The 20540-nt window shown below is 50.3% G+C and overlaps 2 protein-coding genes across 16 annotated transcripts in view; one reads left to right on the top strand and one right to left on the bottom strand.

Annotated features, from left to right (window-relative positions):
- Gcat (Glycine C-acetyltransferase) overlaps positions 1-20540 on the bottom strand; it is a 367236-nt gene that overhangs the window by 216728 nt on the left and 129968 nt on the right. The window lies entirely within an intron of this gene.
- LOC119178211 (uncharacterized) overlaps positions 1-20540 on the top strand; it is a 241075-nt gene that overhangs the window by 27142 nt on the left and 193393 nt on the right. The window lies entirely within an intron of this gene.

The raw sequence follows: 20540 nt of genomic DNA on the forward strand, positions 1-20540 counted from the left end.
GCCACTTCTCGGTGAAAACAGCCAGCACAAATGATTACTTCTAAGACAGAGTGTTAGGTCTAAGAACCTAATTGAATTTCCAGACTGTAACTCATGCGTTAGTTCAAGAGGATACAAGTGCTTCTTAAACAAACCTAGAAGACTAAGGACAACAACTTCAGTTATGTCCTACTAACTTGCCCAAGCTTCCACGCTTCATAACTTAGTTTCGTGGTGGAGGTGCAGGGTACGCCCAAGACGACGAAGCCACTGCCACTAGGTCCTCGCCGAAGCCGACGCCTCGCGCGACTGCCTCCAACACTACCGGAACTCGCGATGTCGAACAACGGTGACCTACAGTCATTTTCAACTCCTCCGGCACGGACAGCCGGAGCCTGGATGAGTCAGTTGGAGCCGGGCCCTTTCTCAAGGAAACCAGGCGAGAACGTGGAAGAATGGTTCACACACTAAAAACATGTGAGCAAGTGCAACGGCTGGGATGCTACGGCTCAGCTAGAGTATGTTCCTCTCTTCCTGACAGACACTGCTCTTGTGTGGTTCGAGAACCACAAAGAGTCGCTAAAAACTTGGCATCACATCGCTATCCAGCTCACAGAATGCTTAGTGGATTTCACTGTGAAAAGAAAGCGAGCCGAGCAGACATTACTTCAGCATGCTCAAGTGCTAGGTGAGACTTGTACCACGTACATTGCTACGATCCTGAAATTGTGTAAGACGGAGAATTCTCGTATGTCCGAAGAGGACAAAGTTGGGCATCTTCTGAAAGGTATTGTTGAAGACGTGTATACCTATTTGATTGGCAAGGAGAGTCTCGATTTGGTAGCGGATGTGATCAATCATTGCCGCAATTTTGAGACATTGAAGCTACACCGTATCACGGCAAAGTTCGGTAGGTTTGCGAATGTTGCGACGGTGGCAGGCATTGAGGAAAGCTACAGTATTCATCGAGACCTTGCGACCACTGTGAGGCAAACTGTCCGTAAGGAACTCGAGCGACACAGCAAATCAATGAACGCGGTATAGGCCGAAGAGTTCGGTTGCGTCTTTAATCAACCTCACGAAGCTGCGCCAGCAGTTTCTTCGCTATCAGCCATGCCAGGCGTTGCAGACAATCGAACCAATCCCCTACAACAGCACCACCGTACGTTTCCTGACAACGTGATGCATGACGAACGCCCTTATCGGGGTACGACCACGAAGCGACACTTGGAAGATCGTATCTACTACTCGCAGCGTCTGAGGGCGGCTTATCCCGAAATCTACAACGTCGGTCACCCTTCACCTGTTTGCTATAGCTGCGGTGCGATAAAACACATCTCTCGTTTTTGTCATCGTCGCCGCCAGACGAGGTATAGCCCACCACTAACTTCAAGGCGTCAACCATGGCCTAGCCTTGAAGGCGTCAACGATGATCATTGGCCAGCAGAACATCGTGCAACAAAGGCTACAGACTCGCCACCCAGGAATTCCTTCTGCCATTCCAACAGGAGGAGTGATTCGCCAGCATCAGACCGCAGCCTGATGCCAACAGCCAGTCGCTCACGCCGTTCACCATCCCCATGGCGACATTCTACACCACCGCCTCCGTTGTGAAACTAGCCAGCACGGCCGATGGAGGTGAGATCGCCGGGCCGGTCTCCGTCCCTGCAAACTGCTCCTCTTTCTATTATGTTGTCCCAAAACAAAGTGTGTGTGTTAATTGATAGTCTGCCTGCAACTGCGTTAGTGGATGCTGGTGCTACGGTTTCTATAATGAGTGTCCCATTCAAGGAAAAGCTTGGTCGGAAGGTAATGTTCTCGTGGAATGGTGGTGTGACGTTTCGTGGTGTCAGCGGAGAGTGCCTCGTTCCTCTAAGTATTTGTGTTGCAAGTGTTTTGTTTGGCACTGAATATTTTGTCACGGAATTTTCGGTATTACCGCGGTGCACTCATGATGTGATTCTCGGGATCCACTTTCTTCAGAATTGTGGTGCTCCCGTTAATTGTGGCACAGGCGAAATTACGGTGAATAACACGCTTTTGTCTACGCTTGCCGAGACATCTTTACCGAAGAAAAACAGTTTCATCGTGTCAAATGATTCTCTTTTAGCGCCGTGGTCTTTATAATGTGTTCCTTTAATCTTGCTATTGCCGACCTTTCACCGTTTGACGCGCAAATTCAACCACTTGCGACGGGTCAAGTAAAGAAAAATGTACTTGTGCCTCGTTCTCTTGTGACAGTTGTGAACGGCGCCTCAAGCTTATGGGCTTTCAATAGTTCTTCGGTGCCTGCTGTTCTTCCGCGTGATATGAAGCTTGTCGATTTCGACGAAATCATGTACGGCACTATCACCATTTTAGGCGAAGAGCAGCAGTCTGAAACAAGCGACCCCCAGAGAAGCAGTTCTGAAGAACAGATCTTAAGAATGATCAGCAAGTCGCTATCCTCACATGAACGCCATGCTCTTGCACAAGTCCTTATGGCACATCTTTCAGTGTTCAATTTCACACAAGGTGACACGGAAACTTCACTACCGTGTTCTCGTGCTCATCACAAAATTGACACCAGATCTGCACACCCCGTTCGTTAAAAACCTTACCGCGTGTCGTCGACAGAGAGGGCACTGATAGCTGAACAGGTCATCGATATGTTGCGGAAAGGTGTTGTCCAAGAGTCATCTAGTTCATGGGCAGCGCCTGTAATCTTAGTAAGGAAGAGCGATGGATCAAGGCGCTTTTGCGTTGACTATAGAAAACTTGATACAGTCACCAAAAAAGATGTGTATCCACTTCCTAGAATTGATGACGTCATTGATAGCCTGCATTCCGCTGCCTACTTTTCGTCACTGGATTTGTGATCAGAGTAATGGCAAATACCCATGCACCCAAACGACAAAGAGAAAACAACCTTTATAACACCTGACGGCCTTTATGAATTCAATGTTATGCCGTTTGGTCTTTGTAATGCACCGGCAACATTCGAACGATTTATGGACACAATACTTCAAGGACATAAATGGAAAATTTGTGCTACCTAGGTGATGTGGTGATTTTTGGCAGCATACTGAATGAGCATAAAAGACGTCTCAGTCTTGTTTTGGATTGCCTACAAAAGGCCGGCTTGATCCTAAACTCTAAAAAATGTCGTTTTGGTGAAACGGAGACATTAGTACTTGGACATCTCGTTGACAAAAATGGAGTAAGGTCAGACCTATGAAAAATCGAAGCCGTCAGCTCTTTCGAACCACCAAATTGGCGTGAGAATTGAGGAGCTTCTTGGGCCTATGCTGGTATTTTCGCCCTTTCATTCCGAGGTTCGCCGATGTGGTGCATCCAGCAACATGTCTTCTTTAAAAGGACGTCCCTTTCAACTGGACTTCAGCTTGCGACGGTGCGTTCCGCCAGCTAAAGTTTCTGCTAACGTCGGGGCACATACTGCGTCACTTCGATGCGTCCTTGCCTACGGAAGTGCATGCTGATACTAGTGGCATCGGCATCGGTGCTGTACTTGTGCAGCGTCATCAAGGAGATGAGCCTGTAGTGGCTTATGCCAGTCACTCTTTCAACAAAGCTGAACACAACTATACCGTAGCAGAACAAGAATGCTTGGCAGCTGCTCTTCCGGTACACAAATTTTGACCTTATATTTATGGTCCTCGGTTCACTATCACGCTTTATGCTGGCTGCTGAATCTTCGTGACCCGACTAGTCGACTGGCACGTTGGGCTCTCCGACTTCAGGAGTATGACTGTCATCTGGTTCTAGTCTGGACGCCGCCACGCAGATGCCGACTCCCTCTACCGCTTTCCCCTGAAGACGACTGAGTGTGAAGAAGACAGTTTTGATGACTGTTTCGTCTCCATTTCTTTCACATTCCCAGACTTGATTACTTTCAGCAAAGAACAAGAGGCTGATATTTGCTTGGAGCCATAACCTGTCGCGACATCGCGTCTTCGAGCCACCGCCCGTTTTTGTGTCCGTGACGGCCTTCTATACAGGACAAATTATTCGGCTAAAGGCGCACGCTTCCTTCTAGTCGTACCACAGAGTCTACAATTCGACATACTGAAAGCCATGCATGACGATGCGACAGCTGGTCATTTGGGGTTCATCAGAACTTTAAATAGGACACAAGAGCGCTTTTACTGGCTCAGAATGCGGGACATAGTCAAGCACTATGTCGCAAGTTGCGAACAATGCCAATGCTAAAATCAGCCTGCGGCTCCTACACCAGGTCTTCTCCATCTACTGCCACCTTCTCATCTACCATTTGATCAAGTTGATACAGTAAAAGCTGGTTAACTCGGATCTCACGGGACCGGAGAAAATGTCCGAGTTAACCGAATCCTGAATTATCGAACGGACCATGAAAACAAAAGGAAAACAAACACGGCACAGACAAAGCCTTATTTCTTAAAAAAGTGCGTTATTTTTGCCTGCCTCGCCGACAGAATTTCTGACAGAACGATCTTATTTAATCCCATCAAGTGGTGGTGCGCACGCTCAATGTCGCGAGAACAAACGCAGAACTCCTCGAGGACAGCGAGGGCTTCGGCGGCCTCCTGCACGGTGCGACGACGTCGCGTCGGCTCATCACGTCTTTCAATATCATAACCTTTCTTTCAAGATCATTTGCTGGCTGCTGTGGCCGCTTAACCCCTGTGACGGTCGCCATGAAGCGCGACGGCAGCGACAACGCGCACAAACACAGCCACAACACGCGAAGTCACAACACAAACAACCAAGACATGAAGTAGTACACCAGTAGGGGTAGCATGGGTGTAGCGAGCAGCTGTTAGTAGACATTGGATGTGCCGGTGGCCCAAGCGCTTTCGCCGGGTGGTGACTAGCGCCACCTAGCCACTTCCCCCTCATTCATCATCATTGTCATATTCTGCTGCAGTTCGCTCGGTTTCGGTTTCTCCGAAACTCCGGTTCAGCCATCGGTTACGGCAAGCAGTGCTCGAGCCTCCAAGTCGCCGAGATCGGCAACTCTGGAGCCCCGATAGCCCTCTCCGGAGTTGTCCAAGATAACCCGTGCGCGGCTAAATCCCTCCGAATTAATGAGCATTTGACCTCACTGAAATATACACAGTTCTGAAATATACACAGTTCTGTTCCGGTGTCCAGCAGTAAACACGCAGCCTTGAAGCAACAATGAAGAAAAACTTTTATTTGTGGCAGCGTGCCGGTATATATCGTGGGGCAGCTGCATTATCGCAGCCAAGCGGTACAGAACAGTGATAAGCAAAAGGCAAATACAAAATGGCGCATGCGCAGGCAGCTAACATGATACATCTCTCTCCGTACGACAGCTAGAGCTTTGACATCAAGATACACGTGACTTGGTTGAAGTTCTCGTCGTAACCAAGGCGGCTGGGTTTTCGCCTTTGCCGGGCGGACTTCCTTGGTTGGTGTTCTAGCGTTGGGGTTGACGTCGTCGACTCCGGCGAACTTCCTGTTGACGCAGGTTGTACCACTGACGGCGACCATGAATTTTCCTGGAACATGTCTTCGTCGGTGGATGAGTCCTCCGCTTCGTCCCTCTGGAAAGATTCACGTGTGGCGAGAAGGTGTTGCCGATTCCGTCGAAGCACCCGACTGTCTTCTGTGAAGACGCGATAAGACCTTGGCGCCACCTTATCCAAAACACGAGCCTTGCGATCCCATGTATCCCCACGAACTCTTACGACTGCATCTTTGTTGAGTTCTGGCAGGGGTTTCCCTCTCGACGACTTCGGTTGGCGCGACTGACGCCTGAAGTCCTGGCGTCCAGAGCACGGTCTGAATTCGGGCAGCCGACTGCGCAATTTCCTGCCCTGCAGCAATTCTCCTGGAGATCGGCCTTCGTCCAGTGGCGTCGAGCGATAGCTGAGTAGACCAAGCCAGAAGTCCTCCTTCCTTTCTCGAGTCTTCTTCATGATCCTTTTAACAATTTGAACTCCTTTTTCTGCGAGCCCGTTTGACCGCGGGAATCTTGGACTGGAAGTCACGTACGTGAAGTCATATCTGGAGGCAAACAAAGAGAATTCATGGGATGCGAACTGGGGGCCGTTATCAGTGCAGACTTCTAAGGGAATTCCATATCTAGAAAAGATTGAGCTAAGTTTATTTATGACCGTGCCCGTCGTTGTGTCCGGCAGCTTTTCGACTTCAGGAAAGTTCGAAAACGCATCAAACACGCACAGGTAGGAGCTCCCGGGGTACATAAAGATGTCAACGCCAATTCTGTACCAGGCATGCTCTGGGGTTGGCCTGAGCACTACCGGTTCACTTTGTTGCCTGTACGCGTATTTTTGGCAAACGGCGCAGTTTTTCACTAGATTTCCGATGTCTCCATTCAGGCCGGGCCAGAATACCAGTCGACGGGCCCTTGCTTTGCACTTATTTATGCCTAAATGACCTTCATGAATGCGACCCAGTATTTCAGCTCTCATAGCCTTAGGAATGATGACCTTTGTTCCTTTCAGGACAATCCCTTGAACTTCGGTCAACTCTGAGCTGAATGGTTTCAAGCAGCCTTGTAGTTCTTCGCCGTTTCTCATGCAGCGCAGCACAGTTCGTAAATCTGGGTCAGCAGTTGTTGCTTCAGCTAGACGAGCAAACATTTTCTTGCTTACCAGGTCTGAAGACACGCTCACTGCATGAACGTCAACATCCTCTGTGAAGTCATCCATAGTGCCCGGTGCCACTGGCGACGATCTAGATAACATATCAGCCAGGAACATTTGTTTACCTGGGACAAAGTGAAGAACATAATCGAATCTGAGCAAACGCAGAAAAAACCGCTGAAGTCGTGGCGGCATGTCACCAATGGCCTTCGAAGCAATTGCTATCAGAGGTCCGTGGTCCGTCTCAATGACTAATTTGCGGCCGTATACGAAGTGAAAAAACTTCTCGCTCCCAAAAGTGATCGCCATTGCTTCTTTTTCGATTTGTGCGTATCGTTGCTCAGTCTCGGTCATTGTGCGAAACGCGTAGGCTACCGGCCGCCAATTGTCGTCATAACGCTGAAGGAGAGCCGCACCGATGCCGTTTTTCGAAGCATCTGCAACGACCTTTGTTTCCCTAGGAGGATCGAAAATGGCTAGCAACGGTGCAGTGCTAAGTAAAGCGCAAACAGATTTCCATTCGCGGGCATGGTTCTCAGACCATTCGAAGGTGGTGTCTTTCTTAAGGAGGCTTCGCAGGAGCGTCGTTCTTTGCGCCAGATACGGTATGTATTTACCAAAATAGTTGACCACCCCTAGCAATCTGTGGATGCCGGCTTTGTCAACTGGTGGCGGCATCTCGCTTAATGGTGTTGTCATTGCGGGGTTAGGTCTGATCCCGTCTTGGCTTATCACGTCGCCCAAGAAGTCGATTTCGGTGACCCCGAATTTGCACTTAGCAGCATTGAGCGTTAGGCCGGCGCTCTTGGCCAACTGCAAGGCTGTGCGGAGGCGGGCGTCGTGCTCTTCCCTCGTGCTACCCCATATCAATATATCGTCGATATATATTCGCACTCCTGGGACCTGGTCGAATATTTCATTCATGGTTTTTTGAAAAACCTCAGGTGCCGAAGCTATACCAAAAGGCAGCCTTAGGAAACGGTAGCGCCCAAACGGCGTGCCAATCGTGCACACCTTCGAAGTAGCCTTATCTAGAGGAATTTGATGAAATCCAGATTGCACGTCGAGGCGAGAGAAAAACTTGGCACCGGCCAGCTCAGCCTCAATGTCCTCTCTTTTTGGCATTTGATAGCGCTCTCTTTTTAGGCACTCCTTGATGCGCCTGGGGTCAATGCAGACACGCAGTTTACCATCCTTTTTTTCTCGCGGCGACAAAGGGGCTCACCCAATCCGTCGATTCGCTGACTTTGACCACGATGCCTTCATGCTCCATGCGGTCCAGTTCCTCTCGCAAGGGCTGGAGCAGCGCCTGGGGCACCCGTCGTACCGGTTGGACCACCGGGGTTGCATCCCCCCGCAGAATCATGTGGTACTGGCGTTTTAGACAGCCGATGCCCTGAAACAACTCGGGAAATTCTGTCATCGCTTGGATGGTGCTGCTTGTATTCACTACGTCGACAGTACGAGAGACCAGTCCTAAAGCTTCACTCGCCGACAGCCCCAGGATGGCCTGGGTGCTCTTCTTAAGAATGAAGAAGTCGAAGTAACCGGTGTGGCTGTTCGCGACAACTTGTAGCGTAGTAACACCGATATGCTTGATAGCGTCGCCACTGTATGAGCGCAGAACAGAGGAGCTTTCCCGTAACCTGGACTTCGATTTTAGGCTTTGGAACACAGACTGAGGCAGCAAGTTGGCTTGTGAGCCTGTGTCAACCTTAAGAGACACTTGTTTGGAAGCCACTGTTGCATTGATCAGCCAATCAGCTTTGCTGCCAACGTTGACATCGAGGATGTCAAAGTAATCTTGCTCGTCGCGTACTTCACTGACTTGAGGCCCTTTCTTGCAGCAGGAAGCAAAGTGGTTAGCGCCCCGGCACAGAAAACAAGTTTTGCCAAAGGCTGGGCATTTTCCACGCTCGTGGGAACGATGGCACCGGGAACACCTGAATTGTCTGCGTGCCTTAACATGTGCAATTGCTTTCTCAGGTTCCACCCTACATTCCTCGGCACCTTCGGAATATTGTTCACACGCTGCACATTTGGCCTGCCGGTGCATCTTGATCGGCGCTACTTCCTTCTCTGTACCAGCCCAGGCATTATTTTGCTCAGCGCATACTTTGTCGGCCTTACAAATGTCTTCCGCTTTTTGTAGCGTGAGATCTTTAACTTTGAGCATTTTCTCGCGCAATTTCGGATTAACTGTTCCAAAAACAATCTGGTCCCTGACCATGGAGTCACTCAAGGCCGAAATTGCAGCTTCGTGCAAGCCGCCTTAAGTCCCGGGCGAAATGCTCAAAGGGCTCCCCCTCTGCTTGCGTTCTTGAGCGGAAAACATAACGCTCGTATACTTCGTTCTGCTGCTGTTGACAGTACGCCTCAAACTTGCTCGTAACAGTTGCGTAGTCTTCCTTGCTTTCGTTCTCAAAGAAGGCAAAGTTGTTGAATACCTCTAGGGCGTCCTCTCCGGCAACGCTGAGCAGGAGTGCTGTCTTGGCTGCCTCCAACCTCGGTTCTTTCGACGGCTCCGTGGCCTGCAGGATCAGCTCGAACCTCTGCTTGAAAAGGCTCCAGTTCTTTGCTGTACTTCCCGAGAGCACCAATGGCTGGGGTGGCTTCAGCAGTTCCATCATGAAGATGCACGGTGACGCCCCTCTGCCTGTTGTCACTGCTTTGGCGAACGCGATCCTACTTCTGACACCATGTTCTGGTGTCCAGCAGTAAACACGCAACCTTGAAGCAACAATGAAGAAAAACTTTTATTTGTGGCAGCGTGCCGGTATATATCGTGGGGCAGCTGCATTATCGCAGCCAAGCGGTACAGAACAGTGATAAGCAAAAGGCAGATACAAAAAGGCGCATGCGCAGGCAGCTAACACGATACAACCGGTGCGTGGCTAAATCCCTCCGAATTAATATGCATTTGACCTCACTGAAATATACACAGTTCTGCCGGGACCGCACCGCGAGTCCGAGTTAACCGAATTTCCGAGTTAACGAGGTCCGGATAAAAAAAGCTTTTACTGTAGCGATCTTTTGGGCCCATTTCCACGCTCGTCTAACTACAATCAATGGGTGATAGTATGCGACGACCATCTGACTCGTTACGCAGAAACTGCGGCAATACCATCTTCGACAGCGGGGTGCATGGCCATGTTTTTGCTTAGATTCATCATTCTTCGGCATGGCCTTTCCTGAGTGATCATTTGTGATCGCGGTCGTCAGTTCGTTGCAGACGCGGTCGAAGAACTGGTTCGTTTGTTCAATTTGCAGTTCTGCCATTTATCCCCTTATCACGCTCAGATGAATGGGCTGGTAGAACGTACGAACAGAACTCTGACTAACATGTTGGTCATGTACGTACCATCTGACCACAAGAACTGGGATGACGTTCTCCCCTTCATTACATATGTGTATAACATGGCCAAACATGAGACAACCTATTACAGACCTTTTTACTTCCTTTACGCACGTTCACCATTAAGCTGCATCGATACTATTCTACCATTTGACTTCCATAGCGACTACTCTGTCTCCAAGACACTCTGCCTAGCCGAAGAAGCCCGGCGTATTGCTCATCTTTGTACTCTGGCTTTGCAACACCGATCGAAGAAAAGCTATGGCAGCCGCCATCAGTCTGTTGCATGCTGCAAAGGAGAGTTTATGTGGTTGTGGACGCCACAACGTACACGGGGCCTATTACAGTGGCCCATTCGTCATTGTTGATTGCTTGAGTGATTTGACATACGTGGTAGCACGGCTGACATGAGCTGGCCGTCGGTCAAACCGGACCCAGCTGGTACATGTCGCTCGTCTTGATGATGATTTGTGGGGTTTAACATCCCAAAACCACCATATGATTATGAGAGACGCCGTAGTGGAGGACTCCGGAAATTTTGACCACCTGGGGTTCTTTAACGTGCACCCAAATCTGAGCACACGGGCCTACAACATTTCCGCCTCCAACTGAAATGCAGCCGCCGCAGCCGGGATTCGAACCCGCGACCTGCTGGTCAGCAGCAGAGTACCTTAGCTATTACACCACCACGGCGGGGCGACACCTTGCTTTCATTTCTGAATTCACCACAGACATACGTTATGTAAAAGGCAGCTTTAACAGTGCAGCGGACGCTCTCAGTCGTATTACCATCGATGCCACGACAGGCACCACCGACATTTCATTGTCCTCGCTCGCGGAGGCACAGGCATTAGACGATGAGCTTCCACGACTCCTATCCTCTACTTCCCTCCGACAGGAACAAGTCAACTTCCCCGACGACGACGTTACGCTCTGGTGCGATGTTTCACACAACTGCACTCGTATCTATGTTCGTTCACAGCTTTGTCGTGCTGTTTTTGACACCCTCCGCTTCATCTGCCATCCAGGCGTAAGAGCTACGCAACATCTGGTCACTGAACTCTATGTCTGGTCGCGCACATGCGCTAACATTCGTGACTGTGTTCGAACTTGCAGGGCATGTCAGCGTACCAAGGTGCAACGGCACACCAAGCCTCCACGGGGAAAATTCCCTCTCCCTGATGCACGTTTTGACGTTTTGACACCATTCATTTGGACATTGTCGGGCCATTACCTCCATGTCAGGGAAATACGTATTTGCTTACGTGTACTGACAGGTACACTAGGTGGCCTGAAGCAGCTCCAATGCTTGACATCACGGCAGAAACAGTTGCTCGTACCTTTTTTGCTACCTGGATTAGCTGTTTCGATGTACCATCAACGGTGACTACTGATTGAGGCAGACAGTTTGAGTCAGCGCTTTTCACCTCTGTGACATCTCTACTTGGTTGTGAGCGTATTCGCACAACTGCATACCATCCAGCATCAAATGGCTTAGAGGAGAGACTCCACCGTCATCTAAAAGCAGCACTCGCTTCGCAGCCTCACGCCGAAGATTGGGTATCACACCTCCCCATTGTGCTTCTCGGCCTGCGTTCAACACTTCGGCCAGAACTTGCCTGCTCTGTAGATGAGACAGTTTATGGCTGCACACTCCGTTTGCCTGGTGACCTCGTCAGCCTCGTTACAATGCAGAGTGTTTCGGATCCATCTTCTTTCGTCCAGCGTCTGCGGATCTTCATGCAAAACTTGCGCCCATCACCAACTTCAGCTCACACTAAAAACGACGTTTTTCTGCCGGCAAACCTACAGACTTCTTCACACGTTTTTGTTTGTGTCGATGCGTCTCGCCGTGCTCTTCAGCCTCGCTATGACGGTCCTTTCCCAGTCATCAAGCGTCTTGAACATTATTTTACAATCCTGCGTAATGGGCATGAAGACACAGTCAGCATTGAAAGGATCAAGCCGGCACCCATTCTGACAAGCTCCGTCTTATTTATTTATTTTTTTTTGTTCAGGTGCCCACGGCCACTTGTCTGCAGGAGGGGGGCCTATCTGTGGCATACTTTTCTTCTTCTGGCACGACACACTTGGGACATAAGCTAGTAGTGGGTAGTCTGCTGAGGAGAAAGAAGAAGTAGTTGGAACAATGGCGGAGATGCATTAATAAACCGCGCTGTGTTTTCGAAACCGTGTTTTAGAGTGCTATACTACGATTGCAAGAGTATGACTACAGCGTCACATATAGGCCGGGTCGACAGCACCAAGATGCCGACGCTTTATCACGTTGCCCGCTCTCGCAAAACGCCAAAGTGTAAATTTCCATTTGTTTGTCACCGCCCACCGATGATATGTGGGGTTTTAACGTCCCAAAACCACCATATGATTATGAGAGACGCCGTAGTGGAGGGCTCCGGAAATTTTGACCACCTGGGGTTCTTTAACGTGCACCCAAATCTGAGGACACGGGCCTACAACATTTCCGCCTCCATCAGAAATGCAGCCGCCGCAGCCGGGATTTGAACCCGCGCCCTGCGGGTCAGCAGCCGAGTACCTTGTCACCGCCCACCAGTCACTAAGCAGACAGCTGCTAGTTCGAAAGAGTTCATTGCCTCGGTGGACCTTCTTTCGTCCACAGATCTCACTTCGATCCAACATGCCGATACCTACTGCCCCACAATCATCGATCGGCTCACTGGCTTATCACGTGCTCCAAAACAGCCGCCTAAGATGACAACTTGCTCATTTCAAGCTTTAAGGTGAAAAATTATGTCGGCAAATTTACCATCCTCTCCGCAACCAATGGGTTCCCGTCATTCCTTGCTCACTTCGTCTGGAAGTCTTACAGGCGTTTCATGATGTCGCGACAGCTTACCACTTAGGGTCCCACAAGACTTACGACCGCCTCAAGACTCGCTGCTTTTGGCCTGGCCTCTCCACTTCTGTCGCCAAGTACGTCGCTTCCTATGCGTCATGCCAGCACCACAAACGAGCCACGTGTCTTTCCGCGGGACTATTGCAACCGCTGCCATGTTCGTCCACTCCCTTTGAATTTGTGGGCACAGACTTACATGGACCTCTGCCGCTTACGCCAGCCGGTCACCGTTAGATTGTTACTGCCATGGACCACCTTACTCGCTACGCGAAGACGGCAGCTCTTCCATCTGGTGCTACCTCTGAAGTCGCCGATTTTTTTCTTCGCGCCATTATTTTAGGACATGGCGCACCGCGTGTGCTTCTTAGTGACCGTGGCAAGACATTTCTTTCACACGTCCTTGCTGAAGTCCTCCAGGCCTCTAACACGATCCACAAGACCACATCAGCGTATCACCCAGAAACTAATGGTCTGACTGAGCGTTTTCACCGAACTTTGTCCGACATGATCTCCATGTACGTTCAACCGGATCACAAAAACTGGGACACTATACTTCCTTTCGTCACGTTCGCATATAATACTGCTATACAGCGTACGACGAATTACAGCCCCTTTTTTCTCGTTTATGGCCGTGTACCGACTTTTGTTCTGGACACCGCCTTTTTTGTCCACATCTTCCATTCCATCTTCATCTCTCCCGGAAGAGTTCGCCGCTCGCATCGCCTGCTGCCGTGAAATCGCTAGCACCAACACCGCTACCAATCAGGACAAGAGAAAAATCGACATTGATGCAAAGCGCCGAGCTGTTCTATTCCGCCCAGGCGACAAAGTCCTTTTGTGGACACCTGTTCGTGCACCTGGGCTCTGAAACAAATTCCTTTACCTATATCTTGGTCCATAAACCGTTCTGGAACGAACATCCGAAGTCAACTATCGCGTTGCTCCTGTCAACGCGGCTCCTGATCGTCGTCACCACCACACGGAGATCGTCCACGTCTCTCGACACAAACCATATTGCCGCGAGGAGTCGCCGTGGCGCCAGACGCTACAGCGACTGTATCTCGGATGGTGAACGCGCCTTGCGTTCCAGTGGGTCATTCTGTTCCCCGACGGCCGTCGAACGCGCTGTTCGCCACCCGCTAAGCCGGCGCGTCTGTTTTCTTTTAGTGGGCGCAAGTCCGCCAAATAAATGGACCTCCTTCTATTTCTACTAACCTCCCGGTCTCCTGACTTCGGGCTACCCTCACTCTTACGTGACATCTGGTGGAGGTGCTGGGTATGCACAAAAACGACCTTAAAACAGCCACTGCAGAGAACGAGGACGCTGAAGACACAGATACTCGAAGCAGTCGCCGCCTCCGAAACCTGCCACCTGAGCTGGGACCACTACCGAACCACACGCGACCACGAAAGGACGCTTCCACAGCCACCACGAGCACCCCGCAATCACCCACCCCTGTCATGCTGCAGCAGCCGCGGGTGCCCCCAACTTTCCATGGTTATGCCGCTGAAAACCCAGAAGAATGGCTCGACCAATTCGAGCGCGTGGCTACCATAAACAGGTGGAATGAAGAAATGAAGCTGCGATACGTTTACTTTTCCCTGGACGGCCCCGCCAAAACGTGGTATGAAAACCATGAGACCACACTGACCATCTGGGAATTTCTGAAGAATGAGTTGCTCAGGACCTTCACCAGCATCATGCAAAAAGAAAGGGCCCAGCTACTGCTAGAATCGAGGACCCAACAGCCCAATGAGACCCTAAACGTGTACGTCGAAAAAATGAAACGTCTTTTTAGGCGAGCGGACCAAGACATGACCGAAGACAAAAAGGTCGGATACCTAATGCGAGGGGTGAAGGAGTCGCTTTTCGCCGGTCTAATAAGGAACCCTCCTAAAACAGTCGCCGAATTTACTGAAGAAGCGCACACCATAGAAAGAACCCAGGACGCCCGGACTCGGCAATACAACCGCCCGTTTCAGCTCAGCTCGCTCTACTCGGAACCGATTCGAGGTGGGCTAACCACCAACGATCTGCGGGAAGCTATTCGAGAAATGGTTAAAGAAGAACTATGCCGATTGCTACCTCCTACCCCCCAGCCCCCCCAAGGAGCATCTCTCTTGGACATAGTGCGTGATGAAGTCCAGCAGGCGCTTGGCTCTTCATCAGCGACGACTCGAACAGAGGCCGAAGCAATGACTTACGCCGCTGCAGTGAACACTAGGCCACCCCGACGAAACGAGCCAGTCCTCGACGGTACGCTGCAGCCCCAAGTAGCCGTCTGCCCTTACCCGCCCACCCTACATACGAGAGACGCCCGAGCCAAAGAAAATGCGACACCTAGAGAACTCCCGACGACCGTCCCCTATGCTTTCACTGCGGTGAGGCCGGCCACATTCTTCGACACTGCCCCTACAGGCGGATGGGACTGCATGGCTTCTCATCTCAGGCACCACGGCCACGCCCTGGACAACGACATCCGGCAATCGAAGACTACTTGCGCCATACAGAGTACTTGCCCAGCCGTTCTCCATCACCGCCATCCCCACGCCTCACGTCACCGAACCGCAGCAACAACGAACGAAGAAGGTCCCCAAGCCCCCGTAGGGGAAACAAAAACCAGCAACCTTTGGAGGTGAGGTTGCTTCAAGAGGAAAAGCCGAAGACCCTCCACCGACGACCATATATGACGACAGCACATCATCTACGACGACGACAACGCACAACAACCCAAGCCGCGAGAAGAAGCAAAACAAAGCAACGAGACGAAGCTGTGACCCGAACCCAAAACCAACGCGCAACTCCAGCCCACGTGCCGCCGATTTTGAAGTATCTATCGACGGCCACCCGGTAACTGCCTGGATTGACACAGGAGCTGACTACTCGGTCATCAGCGGGCCATTGACAGTACAACTGAAGAAGGTTAAGACGGCTTGGGACGGCCCGCAGATCCGCACAGCGGGAGGCCACCTCCTCACCCCATCGGGGCGATGTACTGCAAGGGTGACATTTGATGGTCACACATACCTTGCCACTTTCTTGGTGCTCCCACAGTGCTCCCGTGACGTCATTCTCGGCATGGACTTCTTGACTGACTCAACATGACGCAGTTATTGACCTGGCGTCCAGATCCATCAAACTATCCTCGGATAAAGCCATAAATTCATACTCGGCAACACATAATCGCGCAGCCCTCCGTGTGCTCGAGAATGACTTGAGTGCCCACCCCGATCAACGACCCTAATCTCCGTAACCACTGGTACTGCCGAAAATGCTCATGACGTCGTCGAAGGTAACATACAGCTTTTGTTTGGCCGTGATATCGCAATCGCAAGAGGCATTGCGGACTTCCGGAATGGACAGGGCCCAGTGCTGCTAACAAATTTCAGCCAAGAACACCATCACCTGGCCAAAGGCACGACCATTGCCTTTCTCGATGAAATCGTGGAAGTCAGTGACACCCTCGCCCTTTCGAATCCAGCGACCATCACCCCACAGACCCACAACTCGCAGCTGTCATTCGACATTAACCCTTCCTTGCCTCAATGCAAGCAGCAACTGCGCCAGAACCTCCTGCGACGTTATGACGACTGTTTCGCCACTTCTTCACAGGTCCGACACACTTCTCTGGCAAAGCATCGAATCATAACACAAGCAGACATCCACCCTCTTCATCAAAGCTCTTATCGTGTGTCGGCAAGTGAACGTGAGGCCATCCGAGAGCAAGTTGAGAAAATGTTACACAACGATGTAATTCAGCCATCGAAAAGCCCATGGGCGGCACCAGTCGTTCTTGTCAAAAAGAAAGACGGAAGTCTTCGGTTTTGCGTCGATTACCGACGGTTGAATAGTGTAACCAAGAAGGACGTGTACCCTTTACCAAGGATCGACGATACCCTAGATCGTCTTAGTGATGCAAGGTACTTCTCGTCCATTGATCTGAAGACAGGGTATTGGCAAATTCAGGTTGATGAAAGAGACCGAGAAAAGACCGCCTTCATCACGCCGGATGGATTGTATGAGTTCAAAGTGATGCCATTTGGACTTTGTTCCGCTCCAGCAACCTTCCAGCGTCTAATGGACACAGCACTGGCAGGCCTCAAGTGGCAAATATGTCTCGTATACCTGGACGATGTGGTCGTCTTCGCCTCCAACTTTAGCGACGACCTGAAAAGGCTCCGGACGGTACTGGACGCAATTAAGTCATCAGGGCTGACACTGAAGCAAGAAAAATGCCATTTTGCCTATGAAAAACAACGGTTCCTTGGCCATGTTATAAGCAAAGATGGCGTAAGACCAGATCCCGAGAAGACAGCCGCTATCGCACAGTTTCCTCAGCCGCAAGATAAGAGAGCAGTGCGCCGATTCTTAGGACTGTGCGCCTATTACCGGCGCTTCGTCAAGAACTTCTCACACATTGCTGACCCTTTGACGCAGCTCACCAAGTCGGACGCCACTTTCGAATGGAAAGCTGAGCAACGTGAGGCATTCAAAGAACTTCAACAACGTTTACAGTCGCCGCCTGTGCTGGGTCACTTTGATAAAAATGCCGAAACTGAGATACATACAGACGCCAGCAGCGTCGGCTTAGGTGCCGTTCTCGTTCAGAAGCACAAGGGCTGCGAGCGCGTCATCGCGTATGCAAGCCGCTCACTGTCGAAAGCGGAAGTGAACTATTCCACGTCTGAGAAGGAGTGTCTTGCGATAGTATGGGCCACCTCGAAATTCCGCCCATACTTGTATGGCAGACCCTTCAAGGTCATAACGGACCATCATGCGTTGTGCTGGTTGGCCAGTTTGAAAGACACTTTTGGCTGCCTCGCTCGATGGAGCCTACGGCTTCAGGAGTTTGACGTGAAGGTAGTCTACACATCTGGTCGTAAGCACTCCGACGCAGACTGCCTCTCAAGAGCCCCTGTCGGCGCACCACCAAGCCATGAAGACGACGATGCCTTTCTTGGACCTATCAGCAGCAGCACCTTTGCATTACAGCAGCGCTCAGACCCGATTCTACAACAGTTGATCAACTACATCGAAGGAAAGGCCTCTATACCGCCTGCACTGTTCAAGCCTGGGATATCCTCCTTCTGTGTGCAAAACGGGGTGGTAGTTAAAAAGAACTTCGCACCGAATAAGGCAGCTTACCTTCTTGTCGTCCCAAGCAGCCTCAGAGAAGAAATTTTACAAGCGTTACACGACGAACCCACTGCAGGCCACCTCGGTTTTACACGCACGCTCCACAGAATTCAAGAACGATACTACTGGCCCCGCCTCTCCTCAGATGTTGCTTGGTACGTCAAAAGTTGCCGTGAATGTCAGCGCCGGAAGAGACCTCCAACAAAACCAGCTCGATTTCTCAAGCCAATTGAACCCCCATCGAGACCATTCCAACAGATTGATATGGACCTGCTTGGACCTTTTCCCACGTCAACATCCGGTAACAAGTGGATCATAGTGGCCACTGATTACCTTACCCTATACGCTGAAGCTAAGGCCCTTCTGAACGGCACAGCCGTAGAATTTGCCAAACTTTTGTCGAATCAATTCTCCTCCGTCATGGCGCATCTGAGGTACTAATAATAGACAGGGGAACGGCGTTTACGGCTGATCTTACTCAGGCAATCTTACATTACAGTCATACAGATCACCGAAGAACAACTGCGTACCATCCGCAGACAAATGGTCTCACGGAACGCTTGAACAAGACCATTGCCGATATGCTCGCTATGTACGTGGACACAGAACACAAGACCTGGGACTTAATTCTGCCTTATGTGGTCTTCGCCTACAACACCGCGGTGCAGGAGACCACTAAAATGACACCATTTAATCTCGTCCATGGGAGGGATGCCGTTACTACCCTGGACGCCATGCTGCCTAATGTCACCGATGAAAACAACCTAGACGTGGCCGCCTACATTCAGCGCGCAGAAGAAGCCCGGCAGCTTGCTCGTCTGCGCATAAAAGACCAACAGCGAAATGACGCAAGACGCTACAACCTGCGGAGACGCGATTTACCATACAGGCCAGGTGACAAAGTCTGGGTTTGGACGCCCGTTTGCAACCGAGGATTAAGCGAAAAACTCATGCGCCGTTATTTCGGCCCATACAAAGTCATCCGTCAAGTGGGTGAAGTGGACTATGAAGTGGTCCCTGATGGGGCTAGCTCATCCCAACGACGCCGCGCACGACAAGAAGTGGTTCACGTCGCCCGTTTGAAGCCCTATCATGCGCGCTAAAGGAGGCTCCCTGTTTGCATCTCTTGTTTTGTTTATGTGTGCGTGATTCGTGCTTATTTGCATTTACTTTCGCACAGGCTGTCCTTTTGTTTTGGTTTTATTTTAAACAAAGCATCGGGTCGATGCTTACATTGAGGCGGGGAGCAATGCCGCGAGGAGTCGCCGTAGCGCCAGACGCTACGGCGACTCAGGGTGTCTACCAATTACATTTTTCCAAATTCCCTGACTTTTCCAGGTTTTCCATGACCATTTCAAGCAAATTCCATGACCGGTACGTCTGCTTGGAAGAAACTGCGCACTGGAAAACAAACTCCTGAGCGGTAAAAAGAAATTATGAGGCGCTCATATAAAATGGAAACCATGCTGCTTTATTGCATTCCCTTGTCTGAAAGCATTTTTTACAATAAATAAAATATTCAAAGACACAATAATTGTCCCTCGACAAACAGAAAAGCTTGTTTACTTGCATCGGCAATGCCTTCACTGTTTCAAGGATTCAATCTCTTGCTGCAGCATGGAGACCTGAAGCTGTGCGTCTTCCATCAGTTTTTGCTTCTTTGATTCAAGCTCTTTCACAAGAGCCGCAGTCCTCTTCTTTTTCCTTTCAGCATCCAATACGTCCAACCGTTCCTTCTTTTTCCTTTCCAGGTCTTCCTTCCATTTGATGTTGGAACTTCGAACCATGTCTATCATCTTGTCTGTTACGTCAACTTCTGCAACACCACCTGCTGCAGACACCTCATCGTACACTAACCTTTGTGCTACAAGTGACTCCTCCTTCATATTTTCCACAAGACATTCCTTGTTCACTGAAAATCCCCGCTCCACGGAAGAATTTCCATGTGAAAGGCACAGCACAATCTCCACAAACAGCAGTAGCTCTTCATGAGAACTTGCACAGAGTTCCACCCACAGCTTCTCCAAGCGCTCTCTTGCACGATCAAATTTTCGCAAACGCACTTGTGCAGTGCTGTTCGAGCACACTTGTACATATGATCTACTTGCTCTCTCTCCTTGTAGGCCTGTAAGGCGCCCATGCTCTATAAGTACTTCAAGTGCAATGTTTAGCTGCTTCTGGCCAGCTTCCACAGAAGCGGCACAAACTGCTAGGTTTAAGCAACTGGCCCCCCTTGTCAGCTTGTATTTCAGAGGTGATCTTTCGATTATCTTTGCTGAACAGGCCTTAATAAATAAGATGCATTCTTTTTTGACACTTACCACCGCAGTGTGAGATGGTTTAGTGATCTTTCGCAACTCACTTTTGGCGGCAAGGCCTATGTCAAAGGCAGCTATACCAATGATGTTGTTTGGGTTCTCCAGATCAATTTTTATCAGTTTGGAAACGTGCCTGCAGCATCCAGCTTTTCCTTTAGCACGATTCGTCCCAGCAGTGACCGCAACAGGCCGTCCAGTGCTGTTGCAAGAAAAGGTAGCATCGGCTTTTCTGTCTGAAACTCAGCCAAAAATGGCTCCAATTCTT

The sequence above is a fragment of the Rhipicephalus microplus genome, chromosome 1 (genome assembly GCF_043290135.1).
Source record: "Rhipicephalus microplus isolate Deutch F79 chromosome 1, USDA_Rmic, whole genome shotgun sequence".
Taxonomy (NCBI): domain Eukaryota; kingdom Metazoa; phylum Arthropoda; class Arachnida; order Ixodida; family Ixodidae; genus Rhipicephalus; species Rhipicephalus microplus.